At 40.0% G+C, this 23,837-nt stretch overlaps 1 protein-coding gene across 1 annotated transcript in view; it reads left to right on the forward strand.

The window, feature by feature from the left end:
* The first annotated feature begins 7,774 nt into the window (after window positions 1–7,774).
* Window positions 7,775–23,837, forward strand: part of Syt7 (Synaptotagmin 7) — an 863,311-nt gene continuing 847,248 nt past the window's right edge. The window contains exon 1 of the mRNA XM_083121280.1: window positions 7,775–8,282. The gene's annotated coding sequence lies outside the window, so the exon portion shown is untranslated. The remainder of the gene's footprint in view (window positions 8,283–23,837) is intronic.

A 23,837-nucleotide genomic window follows, 5' to 3' on the forward strand; every position in this document is an offset into this window, starting at 1 on the left:
CTTGACTGAGTTTTCTACCGAGATCCCACATTAGACTTACTTTCTTCTACAAATATTGTAAATTTGTATGTAGAAATTTTATGATTACAACACGTCATTTTTATGTAAGTTCTTCAAATTGTGAACATATTAACCCTACCTAACCCGTGTCCTATGATAAACTTACCTACCTGGAGGGGGTCACAGGGCCACGCTTTGTTTTTATCACTAAAATTCAAGGAACTATTTTGTTACTGAATCACTGCTTTCTTTGTTGATTATATAGGTACAGTTATTTATTAAGTATAATAATTCAGAAATTATCATCATTAATAAAAAAAATAATAACACATTATTACGTGAGTGTCACACACACATATTTTACCATTCACTAAAACTCACAAAGAAACATATTTTTTCATCAATGCTGTTTTGTTGATATAGTTGCAGTGATTTATTTAATTATAATTATTACAAAAATTATCATCATTACCAACCAATTGTACACTGCCACTGCCATGAGTGCCGCCAGTAACATGCTTGAAAGGGGGGTTCCTGATAGAAAAACCTAGTGCATTTATCCTCCTATGTACGTTACATTATTTTTTTACGAACAAGAGTAATACAGAAATATTGGGGACATTTTTAAAATTTAAAATTCAGATTTTTTTATGAAATTCATAATTTTTGAGCATTATGAAAGCTCTCATTTAGCATTTTGGGGTGGAAGTAACAGGCTTTCCTTTAAATACACCCTGGATATTTCTTCTTACACGAGAAAATATATCATTGCAATTTCGCGGAGACACATACATTTCTGATTTCGAACTAACTTCTCAGTTCGTCCTGGATTAAAAACCTCCATTAATATACTTAATTCTCTTTTAAAAATCAAATACAGTTCTTTTTACAGTATTTAGTCACATTTTGCATTTATCGCGATTGCGAAAATGTACCATCTCTAGTTATTACACATTTCATAGGCGAGGAAGGCCTATGCAAATAATAAACACTGTATAATTTATCCTAAATGATGTATTTTTACAATAACTAACGAGGGAATTTCCAACAAACACGTTCCCATTACGATCTTCCCCATCGTATGTTATCATGGAAGATTCCATGCACACCTGGCATGCGTGAATGTAATTCGTGTGTGTGAAAGAAAGAAATCGTCAGGGAAGCAAATAGAACCTGGTTACCTTTCTTTGTCGATGGAGTTTGTGCAGGTGTATTGCGTCGTGTGTGTTAAGACCGAGCTTTCTCGACCACACCTTCACACCAGGTGTAACGACCGCCATTCACAACCGCAGACGCTGGCTCGTAAATTTGACAACAATGCTCAGTGTTAATAACTGTTGTTACAAAGTTTGTGCTATTTGATCTAGATGAAATGGAGCTCGGGAACATTTATCCTTGTACTCTCGTAGCAAAGGTGCATTGTGGGAAGGAGCTGGATTATTCAAGAAATCTGAGATGTACAGTGGTTCAAAGTTTGCAAGCTTCCTTCGTTTACAGAGACGTAGGTTGGAGGTACTATTATGTTTCATGAGCGTATTTATACATTGCATAATATCTATTTCGTGAATGTGTATATCAAGACCTAATTTTGAGGCGAATTTCCTCAAGATTTTCTGCAACCTGTACCACCATTTTGTTTTTACAATTTATCATTGGCATTATTGTTTTTTGTTTTAGTGTTACTTCGGTAGATTGATTTGTCTTATTTCACTTCACTGTTCTGCTCATCGCTAAGATGAGGATGAGTGATGGATGATTGATGACTGAACACTCATAAAGAACAACCATGCCCAGGTCGAGGTTCGAACGTGGGGTCCCTGGCGTCGAAGTGGCGCTGTGTTAGCCACTCCGACGCCGAGGTCGGCAGGGTTACTTCGCGCCGCCGCCGACTTTTGGAAGGTTTGTAAGTCTCAAAATAATGACAGTGGTTGAGGTTTGAAATAATGGTGGAGCCACTGAGAACAATTGCTTTTGCGATTTTTGTTGGTTTCCGAACCCGTAAATCATCTACGACCAATGTAGTAAAGATTCCAGTGGCCATAACAGAAACTCCGAAAACACTTCTAAATTTCCTGGCTACACAAAAAAGGTACAGCCAGACGAAATTCTGTGGCACAAATCTAAATCTTTCACTGAATTCGATATAAATTCTTTCATAAAGGTTTGCTTAATTCCTCGACACACATTCGAGCAGAAACAACAGTTCTGTCTGATAGTATAATAAGAACATTGACACCTGACGTTAGGCTGAAGGTGCTTACTACATATTTGTAACGAATAACATTTAGGTTGACAAAGTGCTTGAAGAGGTAGTCGATGTCTTAAGCCAGAAGGTTGTGAATCTATCAAGTATTAGGAATCTACATACTCGTATAAATATCTTGTAAGGGTTGTGTACGTGTGTGTGTCGTTTCAGAAAATGGATGTGCAATTTCGTTCATATTCAAGCACGACATGCTGTAAGTGTCTTCGAAGCGCATTCGTATAAACAAGTCTTAATATTTAAAGGACTTTGTCCCCACTCGCTGATTCATCAACGCACAACCCGTACCCCTGGACTAGAAACCTGAGCATTTAGAGGTATCTTCCTCCTATGGCGTAAGCATCTAAAAGAAAGATTTTCCAAATTTCAGCCCCTGAAGGGGAAGGGATTATCAACATAGGAAAGAAAATAATTCGTTTACAGACCAAACTCCTGAACATAGAAACTTGAAAATACTCCTTCTTTAAAAGGCGGATTTAAGGCAAAATAATTTTCTATTATCAGGATATGAAACTCAATAAGGATCTATCAATCAAACGAACAAACGGGGCATTGCTATATCAAGAACAGGAGATATTTCGTCAGACATTGGTAATCTAGTTAAGGATAAAATTCCTGCTGTAATCTTAGTAACCTCTAATATTGATGAAAACACGAAGGTTTTGCTAATAATCGTTAAACTTAATGCATATCTTCCAGTCTCCTAAACTCTTAGGCGCCGCACTCCGACGCCAGCGGTAAGAATATTATTAGCGCCGTATTTTTTTACGCTCTGACGTCATCTGTTGGAATCCCCAGATCGGATAACGAGAGATGCAAGGACACGCCGATATGCTCCCAAGCTGCTAATGGAAGATCCGTTACAGCAAAATTCTCAAATCGAGGCAGAATGGAGAAGTGGGGAGTTTGCAGCTCTCTAGAAAAATGTTGTTTTGTCTACGAGGTCAACTCGATGACGAGACTAGAACGCAAGCATCTCCTTTTATTCTTCCGCAGACGACCTAGGTGGGGATAACAACACAACCAGACAGGCGATCTCTTTTGTCTGCGACGTGGCTGGTTGATATGAAGGGGTCCGGTACGATCCGTCTGCGTTAGTCGCGAACACACGCAAAACTGCGCATTCTCTATATGGACGAGTACAGTGGCCAAATAGGGGTGACTGCTCAAAGTGGAACGCAGACGGGGAGCATATTGCGTAGATAGTCGTCTTTGTTTCACTTGTTACGAGTTGGAACTGCCGTCACAATAACAAACATGAAAATGCGATAATAAAAATTTTTCTCTCGCGTTAGGTTGATTTATTTTACTTCGCATTTCTTCCATTTTTAGCTAATCGCGAAGATGATTATGAGTGATGATATGATGAAGAGACAGTCACAAAGAACTCCCATCCCCAGACCGGGATTCGAACCCAGGACCCTTGGCGTCGTAGCGCGCTGTGCTGACCACTCCGCAACGAAGACCGACTCTTTCACGTTTCACAGGATAGAACTGTCTTCCATTTCTTACGATAAAGAATGTCATGTATCGCACGAAAAGCGACTTTAGGACAACAACGAACTTCACAATCTTCACGCGATGGCTTAAGGAACGGCCAATTGCTATAAATCTAACACATTAAACTCGTCCTGCTTTCGGAACGCGCCCATTGAAAAAAAGGATCCTAACCTCAATGGCAATCGATATATTTTCCCCAGATTTCAGTCTTAGGAAAGTACACAATATTTCAAGATAAAGAAATGACGTGACCACAAATAGGCAAATGCTACGAATTCCGTTAGCAATTGCATAAATGATCCTAGAAAAAGAGAAGTGTCAGGGTTTCTCGTTGTATTTCATAAACTGCCAAATTAAGCCTCAGCGGTCGACAGAAGTCTCCGGTTATAAATTCCAATTGTCCACTTCCTTGCCAACTTCGAAAATTCTCCGGGAAGAAAATCGCTGGTTCCTATGGATTAAGTCTCGTGTAGAAGTCTCCAAGGACAAAAAGATAATGGCCTCTCGAGAGAATTGAGTTTCCCCTTCCTTCCCTTTGCTCGTTCGCTTTCAATTACTGCTCGTTATACAAGAACGGTTGCCAGGAAGTCCCTTCAGCCGATAAAAAGAATAATTCTGGATCTTGGTATTTGCTCGTTAATGCACCTTTCTTTAATTACTCGCCAAGGGGCTAATGGAAGGAAATAATGAAGAAGAATTATGTATATTTTCCTTCCCATTGAAACGCGAGATCCATGTGAAAGGTCACTATGCATATTATTATATCTCGTGTGCACGCTCATTATTATGAGGGGATGGAGGAATCCCCACAGCGACCTCTCTCAGGAGAAAGACGACAAAAGAGGAAATAAGCGAGAGCTGTGCTTGCTGTAACACATACATAAATAAATGGGACACGGATCCAAATATACAAGAATGAAAGCTCTATTGGTATCCTTGAATGCACGAAGTACCAGTAGGGAGATGATCTTGATCGCATGGAATTATTTTATCACAAGAGACCAGCATGCTCAAATAATGGTGGTTTCGGAAGTCGAACACGCTAAGTGATCGCCTCATAATCTCACCACCGTAGATTTCGGGTTCGAGTATAGGTACGGACATGCATTTTCTTTTGTGATTGCCTATTCATCCGTATCATATACTCATCATTCATCCTCATCGTGGCAATTAGCATAAAGACGTAGAAAAATACAGTAAACCCTCGTTAACACGAATCCCAAGGGACCGAAAAATCAAGAAATCGTGCTATGGCCGATATGAATTTTTTTCTATAAAATCATCAACGGGAAATTAAGATCTGAATCTCTTCTTACAGAATTCAACTTCAGAGTTCCCTCTCGATCGACCCGAAACACTGAATTGTTCCACACTTCCACAGCTAGGCTTTCTCTTATACAGCGCGCTCTATTCCACAGGCTGCCCCAGTTCTACAATAATTTACCCATAAACATAGACATTTTTGCCCCTGAAAGCATTTTCCGATCTTCCCTAAAAATGAATATGTAAATCTTTGTTTGTTTCCTTGTTTATGCCTTATGTTTATATTTAACTTTTCTTGTTTTTACCTTAAACCATCTTGACTTGTTCTTGTTATTTGTTAGAGTTTTCAGTGTAAAATGGCCTTAAAAGTGCTGTATCTGAAACTTTGAATAAATAAATAAATAAATAAATAAATAACCGGAGATTTTCAGTTTTGTTTGCAGATCTATGCCTGTCTGCTTCCTCTTGGCCATGACTCCCGTCTTACTTGCGTCTTACTGCTTGCAACTTGACGTTACTCGTACTGGCTACGTTTTAAAGAATAGAAAAACACATTTGAACACATTGTTGATCTAAATCTGTTGGTTACAATAATGTATAAGTTGATTGTTGACAAGATGATAGAGATTGTTGAGCGATTTATTACACGCCTAGCAGAGGAACGACAGAGGAAATGAGATATAAAGGCGCAACGGACTAAAAAACAGTTCGTAATTCGTGGTGACCGAAATTCGCGTTAACCGATAAAACTTTCTATAAGATATAATACATCCCTGCCGGGACCAACATTTTGTTCATGTTAACCGAGTGTTCGTCTTAAGCGAGTTTGTGTTAACGAGGGTTTACTGTAATATAAAATAAAAAAGTTCTGAATACAAATTATTAAACTGGCGTTGTCTAATGTAGGAGGGTGCATGAACTGGGAATAAACGCCTACAAGATTTCTCACCGTCAAATATTTCTTAGTGCCATTGTTCAAAAGTTCCTAATCTCTAATTAATGAACATTGAATGCCGACTCTTAGGTTAAATCCTTAGTTCTTAATATCAGATATTACATTATTGCACTGTCAGAAACATTAAGAGTAAAACAGAGGGATTTCTCCAACTCCCCATTATGAGGTTTTATGCTTCTTCTGTTTACGATATTTCCCCACAACGCCTCTTCTTGCTTTAACAACTACACCTACATGGATTTGTTTCGTGCTTCATATACTTCTAACCTTAACTCGAAACATGGAGATCCAGGTAAAAACCTAGAACAGTGGTTATTATTAAGCAAACTCAATTAGGTGGCTGATTATTTCCGCAAGGTTTCGATTTCGTAAAAGCTTCTGATTTTGTTATCCACAGAAGAATTCTTTATCCGCTTTTTGGCTTCGTCGGATTGGCAGCTTATTTACATTGCGTGGCGTTGCTCTATTTCTGTTTTGAATTTTAAGAAGAAAGTTAACGCTAATAACTAAATTAATAAATGAATGATCACGGGGAAAAAGCAGCCAAGTCAATTTTCTGTCGGAAGTGAGGCAGCGTTGTAAGTGGTGCTGAACTTTAAAACATGCTTTCTTTCGTGTCATACATTTGACATTTCCATTCATCAAAGCAATATTTTTTTGTATCTCTTCATTTACATGTTGAGTAACGTTTTGCAATTAACATTCATTTTTCTATAGTTTGACAAGAGTTGGTTTCCCTGTTCCCCCCCCCCCTGACCCTACAAATAAATAGTTAGGTGCTCAATGCTGAGGAAATACTTTAATGCCGGTTCGTTACCCCCCGCCCCTCACACATCCAGTGGTTCCTTCTAGCGGTACGTGTACGAACTTGTGTAATCGTAAATAAGACGTCACATAAAACATATAATGCTTATTTTTAGTTCTGCTAAAACAGCAAAAAAACAAGAACAAATAGTTTAAACAGATTTTCTATTTACCATCGAGTTAAAAGGAACAGCATATTTCGTGATTGTTTGTGTTTGGTTATTTTATGCCGCTTTCGCTAATTGCAACGATAAGGATGAATGGCGATTAGATCAGATGGATGAAGGATCAATGACATGGACAGGACACAGAACACAGCCCCTTCCATACACGGATTGTTTGCGTGCAAGCAGTGACGTGCCTAGGATTTTTGAATAAGTGTGTTATGACCCCAGCCAACCCTTTCTATCAATAGAAATACAGATAAAATTCCTTTTCATACATGCTTTTCAATTAAATATATATTAGGATTTCATACTACAATTTTAATATTGGTACAGCTATCACTAATGTCACCCCTCTTTGGGGACGCCACTGTGTGCAAGAAAGTAATTTGCAGGATGTACTGTATGGAAGAGTTTTAAAGTCCATCGTTGATATGTATTGCTATGTGTTGGTTTAAATATTATTGTGATGATTCGGTATTTTAACCTTTATTCAAAAAGACTCCACTCAATAAAATGGTCAGTACTTCCCCGAGCGCGACCCATTAAGTTTCCGAAGGTTGTGCTCCTTGGAGTTCTCTGCCGTCTGGCGCGCCGGTCTCCGTGCGTCACGTCCGCACTCTTGGCTTCCCCCACGAGCCGTTTGGGTGAGGACCACTCCCACCTTTGCTGCACACGTTCTCCCGAATAGGCGGCAAGCTTCGTAGCATTCTGTGGATGCGCGCGCGTACCATAATGCCCCAGCCTGTTGAGTCAATTCAAGAACAGCCGCGGAAACGGAATATGACCGTCAGGTGTCTCGCACCATTAAAAAAAGAGATTCAGTACATTTCCCCCGTCGGAGCGTGGTAGATTGTTTCGCCTCTCGCTCGCGATTTTGATAGCGCCGAAGAAAAGTGGGGGAGGTTGCGTAAAGTTTACAAAAGGAGGCGAGAACAAAAGAATCACGTGTCGCGAAAACTTCAAAGTAGCATACTTGCAGATTCGCTACTCGACGACGTTTTGTGTTTGCGTGTGCGTGCGCGTGTGCTTGAGTATTTACAGCATCTCGCATCACAGCCTCGCGATTTCGCTCTCGTTCCGTTGCAAAAGGCGTTGTCCTGTCCTGTACAGAAGGTTTGCGCATTTTCTCGGCTACGTGTTGCGGAGAGGCCAAAAGAGACGGCAGGGAGGTGGCCAGTAACATGCTCCTGTCGGACGTTGAAAGTTACCTTACCGAACTTCGCGATGTATAGAGCCAGCCTGTTGCTTTATCCCGACCCCGTGTGAGGAGGCAGTTAACGTTATCAGCCGCCGCTTGTGGAGGGAGAAAGGAGATAGACGACACGTAAAGGTGAGTGCAATGAAACCGCGCTGCTCGTAAACTAGGTTGTATTGTCCTGGGTTAGAAATGCACCAGCCACATCATTGTGCTGCCATTATTTTTCACGTTGTATTTTACTTACTGTACAGTTAGAAGGAAGTTGCTTATGGAATCCTTAAAACATTTGTATAGTTTTATTGTTTTTTGGCAGACAAGTCAGAGAATGGTAAAACTTAAGAAGCAACACACGATGCAAGGATAATGTATCAGGCGGAGGAGTTTTGCGCGATTTTTAATAAATCCTTAACAACAGCAACATTATTTGTTGTCGAGGAATTATTGAGACACAATAAAATCCTTACAATGTATACATTTTACTGAAAAACAGCAATGCAAAGTTTGTTACCCTTAAGTTGAGCCGGTGTTCACAAAATTTGAAGATCCTACAAATTACTTGAGCCTCTTTTCTGCATAGAGCCAGATTGAAGTCTGTCACTCCTATTAAAACATTAGGTTCCGCAATGGATCTGTTCAGTTACTTTAGTAATTCAGTATAGTTACCACATACCGTAGTTTTTGGTTTCCTTCATTGTTGATGTGTAGTTTATTCTAATTTGTATTGTTTCTAGAATTAAAAGATCTAACGTCACTATGGTTTATTGATTGATTGATTGAGTTGGTGTGTTAAGTCCACCTTATGCACAGTAAGGCTAATTGGTACTGGACCTACAGTTTAAAATGGCATCAGCACCACTATGTGCTTCCACCGGGTATCGAACCCGGAGGCAACGACGCTACCACTGCGCCATCGGGGAGGCGAATTATGTTTTATTAATCAATAATTAGTACATAGGGGAGCCGTACCTTTACAGCTCCTTATATGTGCCTTCATGACACGCTGCAATGTCCGCGGGGAACCTTATCTTACTTTTTACCGTATTCACATTATTCAGTTTTCAGAACGACTTTTTCAATATCGAGCGTAAAATTCCTGTATGAAACGTCAAAAACATCTTTTCTTGTAATTTCACAGACTATACAAAGACTACCAAGAAAGTCACATTGAGTGTTCCTTATATTATAAATTCGTATGAAGTTTGCAGATCTTGCATTAACGAAGTCTAGACATAAGTACCAATTCTTTGGCCATCAGTCGGCGCTTTTGATGTTATTCTTAATGCCCGCCGGCGCCGTAACTTTTGGTCACGCTTTAATTATGAGTGTTGGGATGAGATTATCGATCGCTTCTGGTCGTCCGAGTTCCTAGACAACCACATATGAATGCACGATGCGTGTTCATTATGGAGGACGGGCAGAATAAGTGATTTCGTTGAGGTCTAGCGTGTTCTTGTGCTAGCACGTTCGAGATTTTCTACGTAAAGGTCAACTGCGTCAAAATTCACCGATTGTTCTTGGAAGCTTTGAATAAGTTGAAATAAAAATTGTTGGCACGTCAGCACTTAAGCTATTTGCACCCGTCATATTATACTGAGTCATCATAGCGCACTACGACGCCAGGGGTCCCGCGTTCGAATTCCGGCATGGGCATGGTTGTTATTTGTGTGCGTTCCTTTAACACTGATCCTCATCTTAACCAAATTAATCAAACGTGGCAGAGGGCCAAGGCCTACCTACCGACTGACGGACTCACTCCCATGTGCCTCAGCAGAGATGAGCGATGACCAACCAGTTTCGGGGTGATGTAGTCAGCACGATGAACCCCCCAGTCGTTGTAGGTTTCCATGACCGGGTTATGCTACTTATTCGTGGTTCCTCAATTTCCTCACGGCCCCATACATTGGCCGAAATCTCAGAAGAAAATTTGTTTCGGTCACCCCCAATAGGATCAAGCCCATTACCATAACTAAAATCTGAGGGGCTCTGAGGACTAAGATTTCCTTACTCAGGCAGGTTAAATGCTCAGATTGTTAACACTCATCACATATAAAGAAGATAAGCACAGGACAACACACAACCCTACGGAAGTGTGCATTGGCCGTAGATCCATTCTCCATTGCCTTACTGGTCTTCATAAATGCAGTTTAACGGGGGTATACTACGTGGAAGTGATTTTGACACTTGATCCAAAAACTCAATATGCTGACCAAGGCATAATATAAGCTAAACGTTACGTTTCAACCTTCTAGCAAGGTCTTGTTCAGACTCTGTACCAAATACAAATGAAATAAGGTACAAAACCGTGTAAGGTTTTCGTTTAGTTTATGTTTTAAAATAAAATAAATTCTGCCTTGGTCAGCATATTGAGTTTTTGGTTATCATGGAAACAAGGCTTAATGGTGTTATCATGACACTTGAGTGCCTTCAGCGACCGCCACCCTTTGACACCCCTGTTCTTGAATGCGTTTGATAATCTCAATCCTCACCTACGTATCTGAGTCTGTGCGAAATTTGGGCCACACAAAAGACAAAGCTGTGATTATATTAAATACGAAGTACAGCAAGAGAGCCTGCGGTTTGTAAATGTCCATATGCATTGGTAGGGACCGGAAACTGTGACGAAGTCTCAGTGATATTCGGTAAAGGAATATACGACTGCCGTGCTATTTGCATCTTTCATCTTCATTTAACAGATTCATGAACCACAAACCTAGCTATTGATATTTTTCTGTTATATAAACATGTCATCCTTCCAGGCGTTATGCTTTTTTTAGAATGCAATTTGTATAGATTAGTTTGATGGTATGATCTTTGAGAAGACAGAAGGCTAACATTGCATCGTCTACTTATGGCGTTTCATTTTTCTACCATGTGTGACCTTAAACTGTTCGCAACATTTCGTGCTGCCTCGGTGGAGAGTTCGACTCACAGTTTTATATGTGAATGTTCCGAGTTTGAGGGTAGTCATGAGATGACACTGGCGTTTCGTCTGATCATTATCCATGCTCATCTTCGCGTTGAAAATTATACGATTGAAATACGAAACGTACCACCAGATAATATTAAGTTTTTGAAACACAATGCACTAAACGTAAAACGTGGAAGAAAAACAAAAATATATGGAGAAAGAGAGAGAGAGGGAGAGACTGAAAACGGCATCTGAGATTGTAATATATTGTAATATTTAATAATATATACAATATGGAAAATTTTGATCCATTAATTATCTTTTGTACGCGATCACACAGATGGTACGCCTCTATAAAGGCAAAATTTTAGAAAGAAATAGCAAAAGTGGTGAAAGATTATCATTTTGTATATTTGCGGAGTCGGCAATAGCCAGTATATAAATAAGAATCTGTGCTCTTACCACGCTAAGTCTGCCTGTAATTTTCGCACAGAAGAAGTTTATCAATTTTCAGCCAGTTTTAAAATTGGTAGCAACGCGTAGCATGTTAATGGCAAGAGCCAGGATACTATGCAACCGATTGGACAACTGGGTGAAGATGGTTGCATATACAGCAGGATAACGGGTCGTAACAGACATGCCGTAATATTTATAGATCTGCATATTTATCACGAATTTCAAACACCAATCGACTCCTCCGTTTCATGTAGGTATCCGAAGTAAGATATTCTAGCTTCGAATGTGTTTGTGTGTAACTATACACACACTCGTATAATATTGTAATTATTTTTTTTCTCGATGTGTAGACATGCCCGTAACAAATTTAATAACATTAAAAGAACGTTGAGCTAAAAACTACCTTCTACACAGAATTTATTTTAATCACTTTGTGTGATAAAGATATTTCTGCGACGAAAATTCAATAATCTAACTTAGGTAATGTTTTTGCGCAACCCACACTGTTTTCTCACCAGGCAATCTTCTATAATTGTTTTTAGAATGTTATTTTATACCTATTTTCAATTTTCCTCCGCATGAAGGTCGTTATAATAATGTAGGGTGTTGTGATTGTATATGCCTCTTATAATCCTACGCTTCGATGCAGCGAGTGGATATGTAGAGATTGTAGGAGTAGTCTAATGCTACACCTACCGTCCTTCTCTTTTTAATTTAATCTAGAAAATGTTTCAATTTTTTTGGTAATCACATATTGTGTTTTTCTGTTTTCCTTGATTCATCTTTTTCCTTTGCTGAGTTTTCTGCAGATTTTAACGTAGGTGTGGTGCAAAAAGTTCTTGGCTACGATCAAGCAGAGGAAAAACTTACGATGCTCCTACGTTGGTTTCAGAATACTTTTTTTTAGAAGCTGTCCTTTGAAAATACAATCTCTACACGATCGAGAATATCAATTTAACGAAAGGAAAAAATGTTGAGGAAATAAATTTTGCGGTTAAAAAGCACAAGACTGTTAGTTTGAGTAGCGGAAACGAAAAGTTAAAGCGGGGAAATGTGTTCCTCCCAGAAAGCAATGTAAGGAATTGCGGTATCCAATTTCCACCTGAGTTGAGTTTTGTTTTAAGCTCATTTTATGCACAGATAGACTAATGAAGACTGGACCTATAGTTTAAAGTGGGAACCGAACCACTATACTCTGTCCCAGCTAACTGTAGAGCAGGCAAACAAAATCAAGTTTCTGCGCAAGTAGTGACGCGAGACGTCTGCACCAATGAACACGTGAGAGGATCGGAATTGAGTGGAGTTGGGGAAAGCGACTGCCTTCCCAGCAGCGTGTACTGCTTCGCTCTGGCCACTCGATTTCCTTCGCTTCTCTGGCGCTATGCGCGGCCTTGCTCCACAGTTAGCTGGGACAGGGTATATGTACAGCAACGGAAGGAGGTTCGTGATTGTATTAGTCATAGTGGGGCAGGAACTATTAATAGTCCTAGAAAAGTTCTTATTCAAGTTTTTGATTGGAATTAGTGTTGTAGGTATTTGGATAATTAGTCTTGTTTGTCTTCGGCAAGTTTTAGGTTGTAATTATCGAATTTGGTTTCAATGGAATCGTTACAATCCTGAAGTGTCCTTGACTGTACCTCCACCGGGTATCGAAACACGGGACCCCTTAATTACAAGGCGAAGGCGTTATCTCAGGGAATGGAACCCTGGTCTCCAGCGTGGATGCCAAGATGTTCTACGGAATGAACCCCTACGGCTACTTACTTCTCTTCGTCTTGTAACATGACTCTACGTTTGATTTGATTTTTGTTATGCAGAGTCACTTTTCTGCCACTTTTATCCAATCGCGACGATGAGGATGACTGATGATGTGATGAAATTCATGGAGGGATACTCACAAAGAACAAGTCTGGATTCGAATCCGAGATCCCTGGTGTCGTTGCGCGCTGTACTAACCACTCCCTCTCGGAGGCCGGCTTGATTCTACGATAAACGTAACATTGGACCAATGAAAAATGTACGAAGCTGCTGCGTGAGCAGGAATATAAGGCGAATGCACTGAGAGCATCACGTCTCGGAGCTGAAAGCTCTCGACAACCATCGCCGCGAAGAGCCCTGTCAACCTTTAACTGGAGGACCATTCGAAGCCTTTCTTTCCTACCGCCGTGACAGCTGTCTCCAAGGCAACTGCATTCGTGCCACTCAGGTGGTTTTGTCGTTCGGAGGAATCCGGGGAGATCAAACGGATTTGAAAGTCTAACTTTCGCGAAGATGAAGCCAATTTGTCGGTCCGTGGAGCGCTTCCCCACAAGTTTAATGTTAAGTATTGCGTGGCCCAGTAGCAATTGTGCTGAGGAGATGACAGGATTCAACTGAAGCGAATGATCTCCTTTTCTCCCGAAAATGATATTCGCAGTAGCCTATATCCTATAACCAGGGTATCATTCGTTGTAGTCGACGCCCTATCGACTAGAGTGCATCGCTCTTATTTTGTTCTGTGCATTTCGGTTATTTATCGTAGCTTTTATGTTTTTTAGGTTAATCACGACGATATGAATGTATTATTGAACGATAGTAACATGAACCTTGGCCTAGCGAGTTGACTCACTCTCTCTGCACTCAAAGATCCACGTTCGACTCTCGACCTTGTCACGGATGTTCCAGTACGAGGATCCCTTCATCAAATTAATCTAATCATCATTCATTCTCATCATCGCGATCAGCCGAAAGTTTCAAGAAGGCGGTGCAAAATTATAAAAAAAATATAAGTACATATTCAATTATTGACGTCATGTCCGGGGCTCGAACAAAGACTTTCCAGTGTCAACATCAGGAGCCAAACACTGAACACACTCGACCACCGAGGCAGCATGAGAGTTTATTAATGGCATAATATCCATATATCAGGGTGTTTTCCAGTCAAGAAAAGTCAAGAAATTATGCTTGTGGCCAAGAAGTTTTGCTATTTCTCTCCCTATATAGTGAATTTACATTGTTATATACCTGTACTTGGATTTGATAAAATTCAATATTTGAAAATCTAAAATTGTATTGAGATTTGTTAACTTTGTTTCTTAAGAATTGCATTCTTGTATGTGTGAAGTTGTGCAAAATTATTAAATAAAGTAATGTGACCATTCCCCATCCAGGATGAAGTATGAAGCATTAATTTTTTACATGCATTAATAAATAAAGCAAGTCTAAATCTCTTGTTTAAGTACAGCTTCAGTTTTTCCTTGTGGTAAGGCTTTTTCATTGAATAAAAGAATATATTTTATTAATTTCATGACTTTTCTTGACATTTCTTTCCTTGATCTTTCCCCCCTTTTTCTTAACATTTATGCATATATTTTTTATTCAATGAAAAAGCCTTACCACAAGGGACAACTGAAGCTGTAATTTCCAACTATACATAGATGTTAAGAAAAAGGAGAAAAAGGTCAAGGAATGAAATGGCAAGAAAAAGTCTGCCTTTAACGATTCCTATGCTTCCAAGCTAAACTGATAGGTGTGTGAGGTTGCATGAGCCTGTCTGCCAAAGTTTATAGCTGTGCAATACTTCAAAGGAGAAAGTAACATCGTTACGACAACAGAAAGATAAATTTCGATATTAATGTTCTTTGGCCAATTCCCACAAGGTGTCTCCTAATGCAGACATATTGTGTGGAGACAAGCTTCTTTGCTCTTCCTAAATGGTTCTTCGTCCGGGGATCCTCTTCGAGACTCTACATGCTCGTAAATCATCCACGTTGAACGGGAGAACCAGCTTAGCATCTGTTGCCATGCTAGATATACGAGCGTTTTAACAGCGTTCTAGACGAGACACGTGGCAAAAGGCAACAAGATAGAAAATTCTGATCAAACATCGTACGCTGGAAAAACGAAAAGTACTCTGCAAATAGCTGCAGTAAGAAGATATGGAACACGAAGGTGAAGATTTTCTTCCGGTCAAATATTTCGAATTATCTTGGGTCTTGATCGGAAAATCGGGAGGATGTTCAACCAGCGTCGCTAAGTATCTTCTTTTAAAAAACAACCCCTTCTTCGTGAAGAATGGTTCAAACTTATAAGAAAGGATGTAAAATTGGAACATTGAAAATCATGCAGTTCAGTTTATAGCTACTTATGTTGTTAATGAATGTAACCAATGTTTATATTTAGCATGTACGATTATAAGTTGAAAGTTTACTTGAGACTTTCGAGCAGGCTTCATTCTCCTAGAAACTATCAACCTTGGACAAGCTGCGACTCTGTTTGATAAAAATGCGACAAAAGACTTTTTTGAACCGCCCTGCTTCCTCTACAAAAATTGGCAAGTAGCTATACGGCCATTTCGATAATTCATAATAGCTATCTTAGCCGTTTGCCAATTTTCTGAGGTTGTATGTACCAATGCCTTTCAAGCTTGGGTCATGATGAATACATGGGAGAGTTCGAAAACTAATACTGACAGACAAGAAATCAACGTTTTACCCAGAGTGCATCTTATCCTCAATCAGAAATATTGCCACCTACAAGCAATTCATTTGTATTCTCTCCCCTTAAATCCACACTTCCAAGAAAGCATTCTCCCTGATTACACGTGCGATTCGCTCTGCCCTCTGTGTTTATTTCCATTAAACTCTCCTCTCAGCTCCTTCCTCTCCGTTGGATTGTTTGCTCCCCGATTATCTGGAGATCCAGCCCCGGCAACGTGACGTCATGCAAAGCAATTCCCATACAAAGCTCCAGATAAGCAACGAAGGAATATTTATATCGTTTTTGCATAGCATTTAAATTTAATTATCTAAATTGCCATTTTACCCGAAGTTCCAGTAGATTTATTGGAAAACATTAGGCTGTGTGAACTGATCGTAACTTTCGGATGAAGGATAATAAATGTGATTGATCAAAGGGACAAACACCCATACCGGGACTCTATCCCGGAACATTCGGTGACGAGAGTGCCACTTTCTTGTTGTTCTTATGGATGTAAGATGGTGCAGCTAATATGTATCCTAACTTTGCAAATCATATTTCTGACATATTATAATAAACTGCACTTACTTGTAAGTAAAACCTATCAGTCATGCATTAATGTCGCCTCTATGGCCGAGTCGATAAGTGAACTTATGATCTCACCACCGAGGATCCTGGATTCGAGTCCTTGCCTGGGCATTTCTTTCTGTCTGTCCCGTCAAAAATCTAATCTAATCATCTTTCACCATTATTATCGCGATTAGCCAAAAGTAGAAGAAAGTGCAATACTAAAGCCTCTGCACCGAATTTCATGAAAACCTAATATGTCTTTGTTTCTGCCTCATATACACTATCTCTCTCAGCCAATGACTGTTAATTACTATTCATGGACTCAACTGTATTTTTTCACCTTGCTACACTCATACTTACGCGTACATCAGCTCTAAGGTGGGAAATGGGGTGTAAGGGGTGATTTTCCACGTAGTACACCCAACTGTCAACCTCACTCCCACGTAGTACACCCTGGAGTGAAGACTAACGAGGCTCTGGCGACTGGCCCCATGGCCAGTATAATTTTGTTTGTATTGTCCTGTTCTTTTATTCTTATGTGTGCTGAGTGCCCCTTTACAGCCTCAGCTTTTATCGAAAGTCAGAACATTTTAATATTTTATGATTTTAGTTCTGCAACGATAGAGTTGTTATTTGTAACGATAAGGGGCTGGACCCCGTATAATGTGACGGGTGCAAAATAGCCTTAGTGCTGACGCACCCACAATTTTAAATTCAAAATTCAAAATTCAAATTCTAAGGTGGGAAATGTAGACCCCCGTCTACAGGTTGACCTGTCGAACAAAAGTGTTCGGGAATTTTCCTGTGATTTATGTAGTTTGAAAAACCAGTTCTAGAGGGTGTCCTACCAAGTAAGGCTTTCTAACTATAATTAGATGTAATGTAGCACATAACACTGTTAAAATTTTAATAGTATCAATCTTCAGAAAATGAAGGGCCTTCACGTGAGATCATATAATCGTGTTCGTTATCCTGAACGGATTCACCTGCAGTCGCTACTAATTGTGTGAGATTATCTGGGATATAACCATCCATTGTTGGCAACTGGATGAATTAAACGCTAGAAAATATCACCAGTGGAAACTTCTTGTTCTTTAACTCAGAGTGCCATCTTTTGGCGCCTTGTGGTTGCTCTGCTTGAACGTTTTTCCAGTCTTTTCACCCCCTTCCTTCGTGTTCTGAGCTTCCCCTGAAGGGCGTAGAGTGGAGGTGGCAGATTCGCTCCCGCAGCGCCCTCCGTATGTGACAGCGTCTCGGATTACGCCCTTCGGCACGCCGAGAGACTCCTCGCGTATAAGGCTGAGTTTCCTGCATTCGACGTCACCTCGAGAGAGGCACAGCAGCATGCTTCTTTACGTTCTTTGATCCCACGCGGTCTTGACAGAAGTTTTCTTACCTTGTCTGTCCCTTTTCTGCCGAGAGCCAACTGTTAAGGTAGACCTTGCAAAAATGTGTTGTTTATTTTGTTATTTAAGGATTTACAAAGGGTAACTTAGGGTGATCAAAAAATCAAACAATGTAAATATTTCCTACAATTTCATTGACATTTAAAATTATCGGGAATATGGCAATAAAGCGATCCTTTGGATCGAAAAGTTCCGGTCGACAGGTCGCCATGGCGACTAAACATTTCAGCCTGGTGACTGGGATCTTTTGGGTAATATGTACGAAATGTTGATGATTCTAAGTTCAAATTGCAGTACAGCGTAAGTTAGCAAATTATTATTTTTTATCAACGTTGCGAACATTCCATAGAGTCCGTAACAATTTCTTACCCTTTGTCCCCCAACACCCCATTTCCTGCTTTCTCAAATAATTTATCGATGTTTTGAATACCGTGATGTTCAGCATCTTATACAGAGTGTTTCAAAAGTTGCACGACCCAAACTTTGGAAATGTATATCATGAAAACCGTAAGAGATGTTTACACCGGGTTTTCTGCATTATAAGGCCTCATCTATTGAGGTATTTTTCAATGCTTATAATTATGAGTTCACTCCGTATAGAAAATTATATAAATTAATAACTGACGGAAAGCAGTATTCAATTTTTTCCAGAAATGAACTTCTGAGTAAGAAAAATATGTAAGAAATTGAGGACTAAAAGTGGTAAACGTTGTAAGTGCCAAAAGTGAAAGTGTTGGGAAATCGCATCGTTCCGCACATCAGCCCGTAAGAACGTGCTCACTAGTGACCTCTTTACACGGCCTTTGAACTACTTAGAGGGCTACCATCCACATTTCACGTTTACCACATTATAAAGCATGGCACATTTCACAGTTTAACGTGGAAAACGGTGTTTGAATTATTGTGGCACTTACAGCGTTTACCAATTTTAGTCTTCAATTATCGAAGGTCATAATTAGACATTTGATAACTGATGCCATGTCAGTCTGTCTTTTGCGACCAATATTGGTCATGTGCAACATTTGATGAATTTTTGACTGGCGATTTTATGGGTTGAGTGAAAAGTGCCATTTTTGGGACATATATCCGAATATGTCAACACTAGCAGGCCGAAATATTGCCAGCAGTTGCATGAAACATGTGTCTAAGTATTGGCTATACATTTACGTCAAAAATCGTAAATCAAGAGAGAATCTCTTGAGAGAATCCTATGCTGCCCCTGGGTCACTTTCGCCGCTACTGTGCCTGTATTTTTTTTAAAAATTTATTCAGCATGGCGTATTGATTGGAGCAGTGCGTGTACATTGCTGAAGAGTAGGCTATTTTACTACTCAAACTTGCACTCATGTGCAAGAGGTTTTCTAATAAAAATGCCCTGCTTCTGCTCTACCTCACAAAGCAACTGTTTTACAACCAGTCAAACACCAACAAATGATCCCACAAATTGTTTGAGTTGGTATTTATTGTTGAAAAGCAGTTCTCAGATGTTTCCAGCAAATTAACAATGATTTTTAAAATAATGAAATTGCTTTTATTTAGATAAATGCTAATATAAATTTATGACCCGAGTGATAGCCTACAGGATTAGTTTAGTGCAGAAAACTCGCTGTAAATATCTCTTACGATTTTCATGATATATATTTTCAAAGTTTGGATTGCGCAACTTTTGAAACATACTGTACGTAGTATGCACAATTGCTAGCAGGTGGTTTCCTGGCGCCTGATATTCAGAGCTGGCGCCTAGCTTTGAAGAAAATTTTTCGAGCCCTGCCTTTAACTATAATTTAAAGTAACTAATAATCTGTTAAGTTCTCTTACATATTTGCCCGTGGCATTTAGACTTCAACGCTGCATGACCCTATTCACCCTTAACAGTTTGGGTGAATCGGGTCACAGCTTAGGGTCAAACGGGTCAGTTACGTAACATTGAAATATGCATGATCAGTCTTTAATTTCCAGTACAAACATTATGTTTAGAGTGTAGCATCTTACCTTTGGCTCGCACCTTCCACAAATAAACTTTATTCTCCCTTGAGCAGTCGCACATTTCCTGTGATAACCATCTTTAGCATTCCTTGCCACTGTACCCAATCAACCAATTTCACAGAAACAGGTTAGTACTTCACATTACTGAAGCCACAAACAGAAATGTTTACTTCATAGATGACGTTTTCCGACTCTGAACATGATGGTGATGATGAGAGCGTGCGGGCGACTTCACAAATTCGAACGTAACCTTCCTCGCATCACTGGTGTCGAGGCAAGAACCACACGAACATAATTTTAGTAACTATGATACCAGTTCATCCTTCTGTTTCACGATCAAAGTAGCTTACCCCCTTTTTTCTCAGGGATATCCCCTGGTCACTCTGTATTCTTCTTTGGAGATACGAATAAGGAACGGTTCTGCGTCATGTCTTTGGTTTCTACCTTCCCTAAATGCCTTAATCGCTTTCTGCATGTCCTCCTCATTTCACGAAGTTGACGATTTCTTTGTATATTTTCCCATCTGTAGGAGACAAATTAAATCAAAAGCCTCTTTCAGGGCAAACGGGCATATCACGTGTTGACCATATTCACCCGATTTTCGTGCCCCTATTTGCTCAAAAGTTCAACAATTTTCTGTTCATCAGTTGGATATACTGTATCATCGACAAATATGGCGGTAAATTTTAGAATCTCTGTTAAGCCTTATTTCCATTTTAATAAAACAATCAAATGCTGACCATGGCAAAATTTATTGTAGAAAAAATTATACACTAAAACGTAACGTTTCCACGCTCTAACAGGGTCCTCTTCAGACAAAGATTCACAGTAATTCACAAAATTATGAAATTTCGAACTACACCATATTTACAAATTTTCAGGCGTTCACAGAGATGACAACATAACAACGGTGTCAGTCGTAATGAACGACTAATTCTTCGTTTCTATGTTTGTTTGTATTAATGCAAGGGTGGGTTATTACAGGACGTCGTACTGGCGTCTTCGTAATGAGAATTTCTGTAAATTATGAATCAACCCGGATTTGCACCTCTTGCTGGCGTAGTGTTATCTCGCCGTTGATTATCTTCGGAAGATGGAGAAAAAGGAGACTTGGCTGTGCTTATATCCCGGTAATGTCCCCGGAAGAGGTGACAGATTGGCTTTGAATTATACATGAGGAGCTGTCTTATCAGGGGAGATCTCGTGTCGAACCCCTTGTCGCTTAAAATTTGTTCCCTCGTGAGGTGGGAGGACGTCAGTCATCATTCTCAGGTCACGGAATTTCCATTTCCTCGTAGCTGGAGCCGAAGATTCATCCCGAGCGATGCCCGCTTGATCGCCTCTCCCGCGCGGTGTGCGTTGCGAGTCAAAGTTCTAGAACGTTGTTGTTGCCGACGTAAACGCCGTCTCGCCTTGAGACGTTGTGTGTCATTTAGATAAGGAACGTTCAAGTTAAATTATGAAGATTTTGGTTGCGTCTCTTTTCAAGCAGAGTCTGTGATGGCGAGAAGAGGAATACTAGACACGAGGAATCCTCAAAGTGTAATTACAACATGAGAAGATTAAAAGGGAGGGTAAAGGGGACGATCCCCCCCCCCTCAAGTAATCTAATACTAACTCTAAATCGCGCACTCTGCTCGTCCTGTATCCTCTGGCATCTTCTCATCTCTAATTTTAATCTTCAGTATTCCATGTTCTGATTGTTGTTTATCACTCTTTCTGTACTCTTCTACCTTTCCTCGGTTGCCGTTCTCTTCTCTTTGCTTCCACCTCTGTTGTCGTTCTCTTCCTTGTAATGCTGAAGTTTAATGTTTTCATTTTCTTGGTATTTTGAATTAATTCAATCTTTGTTACTTCTTTAAATATTTACTATGTCGCAGGCAATATTATTTATAAGAAATATCCATTAGTTAAACTAATTTGGCTCCTGATTTAATATTCCGTCATAATCTTCTTTCGGTGACATAATTTTGATTGCAGTGTTGTTTGGTGATTATGAGTGAAGTATATAGCATGAATATATTCCTGCTTTAAGTGGGTAAACGGAGTTGAGGTTTATTTAATTTCCAGTTATTTCCTCACCTTAACAATTTGAGCGTAGCTAGTTGAGTCCCCTTGATCAGTGGGAAAGAAGGAAGGGTACATTCCAGTGGCGTGAAGGAACGTCACGTCATCTCTTTGCTGTAACTGTGTATCCGTTATCTTCCTTCTTCTCTTTATTTCCCCTTCCACACAACTCTCTATTACCGTTCTCATTATTCTCGCCTTCTCAAGACGTCCTATCCAGTTCCGTGTTCTCGTTATCTATCTCTTTTAAAGTATGTTCCTTCGCCATTGATCACTCAAATCTTTCTACATGTGGAATACTTCGATAAACAATCCACGATAGCATATACCTATTGTGTTCTTTAATCCAGAGCCTCATTTTATTAACTAATGATGTTCTAGTGCCATATTGTTTGAACAACACTCTTCTGACGTTGACTGTACTCCGCTGGAAAGCAAAACCTAGGCTGACCCAGTGACCACCTTATTCCCAAATTCCTCGGATGCTACGCTACAGGTAGTGACCGTGGAACCACTCACCTTTCGGTTACAGAAATAGATTCTGAAATCGAAATTAGCTGAAATCGACTTCTCTCGGATGTTCCTGACACGTTCAAATGACTCCGTGATTTAATTTGGTAATTAGCGTCCCACCGGGCAATTCCGCGCTTGGGTGAGCACCTTTACCAGTCGATGCGATGCGATTTTCAACAACATGTAAATTCCACTTCGTAATTTGTCACATGCAGTGGTTCGTTCACCGTAAACGCGCCCGGAAAACAATGCTTTTTATGTTTGTTACCAATGCCGTAATGCAAAATCTCACCCTCAGAGGATGTCATGTCACCGTAAGCTGCTACTTCTGTTTTTCGCATCGAATTACGAAATATAATTTTTGTGCTCAAGAGTCACTTGTTTCCTAAACTTCACGTAGTCGCCGAGAAATTTGAGTACACGGTTCTGGGGTCTGATACTATATTTACATCCTAAGAAAACCCAAACTCGTACACAAAAGGAGCTATCGAACTAATAACATCCAAAAATTGACCAAATTTCTATTGCTAAGTTCAACCTATCTCCAAGTTTCTTGTGAACGCTTTATAAGTGATGTAAAATATCAGCACTATGCCACAAAAACTTAAGCTGAAAACAGCCTCCTGTTGTCTCGACTTGGTGAACTTGGTCACTTGCAGAATAGTGTCGTCCTTTCTGCACATGTGTCTTTGATGACTGCGCCATTAATGGACAGGAATGATTTTTCAATTGTGTGGTTACATATTTAAGAAATGGTATACTATATCAATTCCATTTTCTGTAAGGGGGACAAAAACATCCCTGGCAGGGATAAAAATAATTTTATTTTGCCGGCGATCAACTTTGTGTGGCGGGAAGGGGTCACGACATCCCTCCACACTGGCGACACACGTGCTCCAAACGCACACTTCCGCTTTGTTAACGCAAGGTGAGCAGACTTGTAGTGTACTAATGGCAGTTTCTCCCTTTAATACTGTTATTGGAACAGTGGAGAACGCGCCCCCAAAAATATAATCGTCGAGGTAATTCAGCAGTTGCAATTTAACCAATCACACCTCGCTGATCTTCTGACGCTAGCGTGATGAGCCTTTCCATTCGATTCCAGCCTCTTGTAATGAGTGGTTTCGCGGTTGTGTTGATGGCGGTTTACGTAAACAATGGGATGAATTACTGATCTCGCTCGCGGGAATGCGTTGATTTCTGCACAAAAGCACTTGCTCTGGTGGGACGGACCTGATGCTCAGGGATGAACCGCAACGTGGTTTCTGCAGGAAATCCTTATTGAAATTCTCTTAAAACTAGAGCAATTTTACCGCATTTCAT

The sequence above is a fragment of the Lepisma saccharinum genome, chromosome 4, assembly GCF_977018435.1.
Source record: "Lepisma saccharinum chromosome 4, izLepSacc3.1, whole genome shotgun sequence".
In the NCBI taxonomy this organism is placed as follows: Eukaryota; Metazoa; Arthropoda; class Insecta; order Zygentoma; family Lepismatidae; genus Lepisma; species Lepisma saccharinum.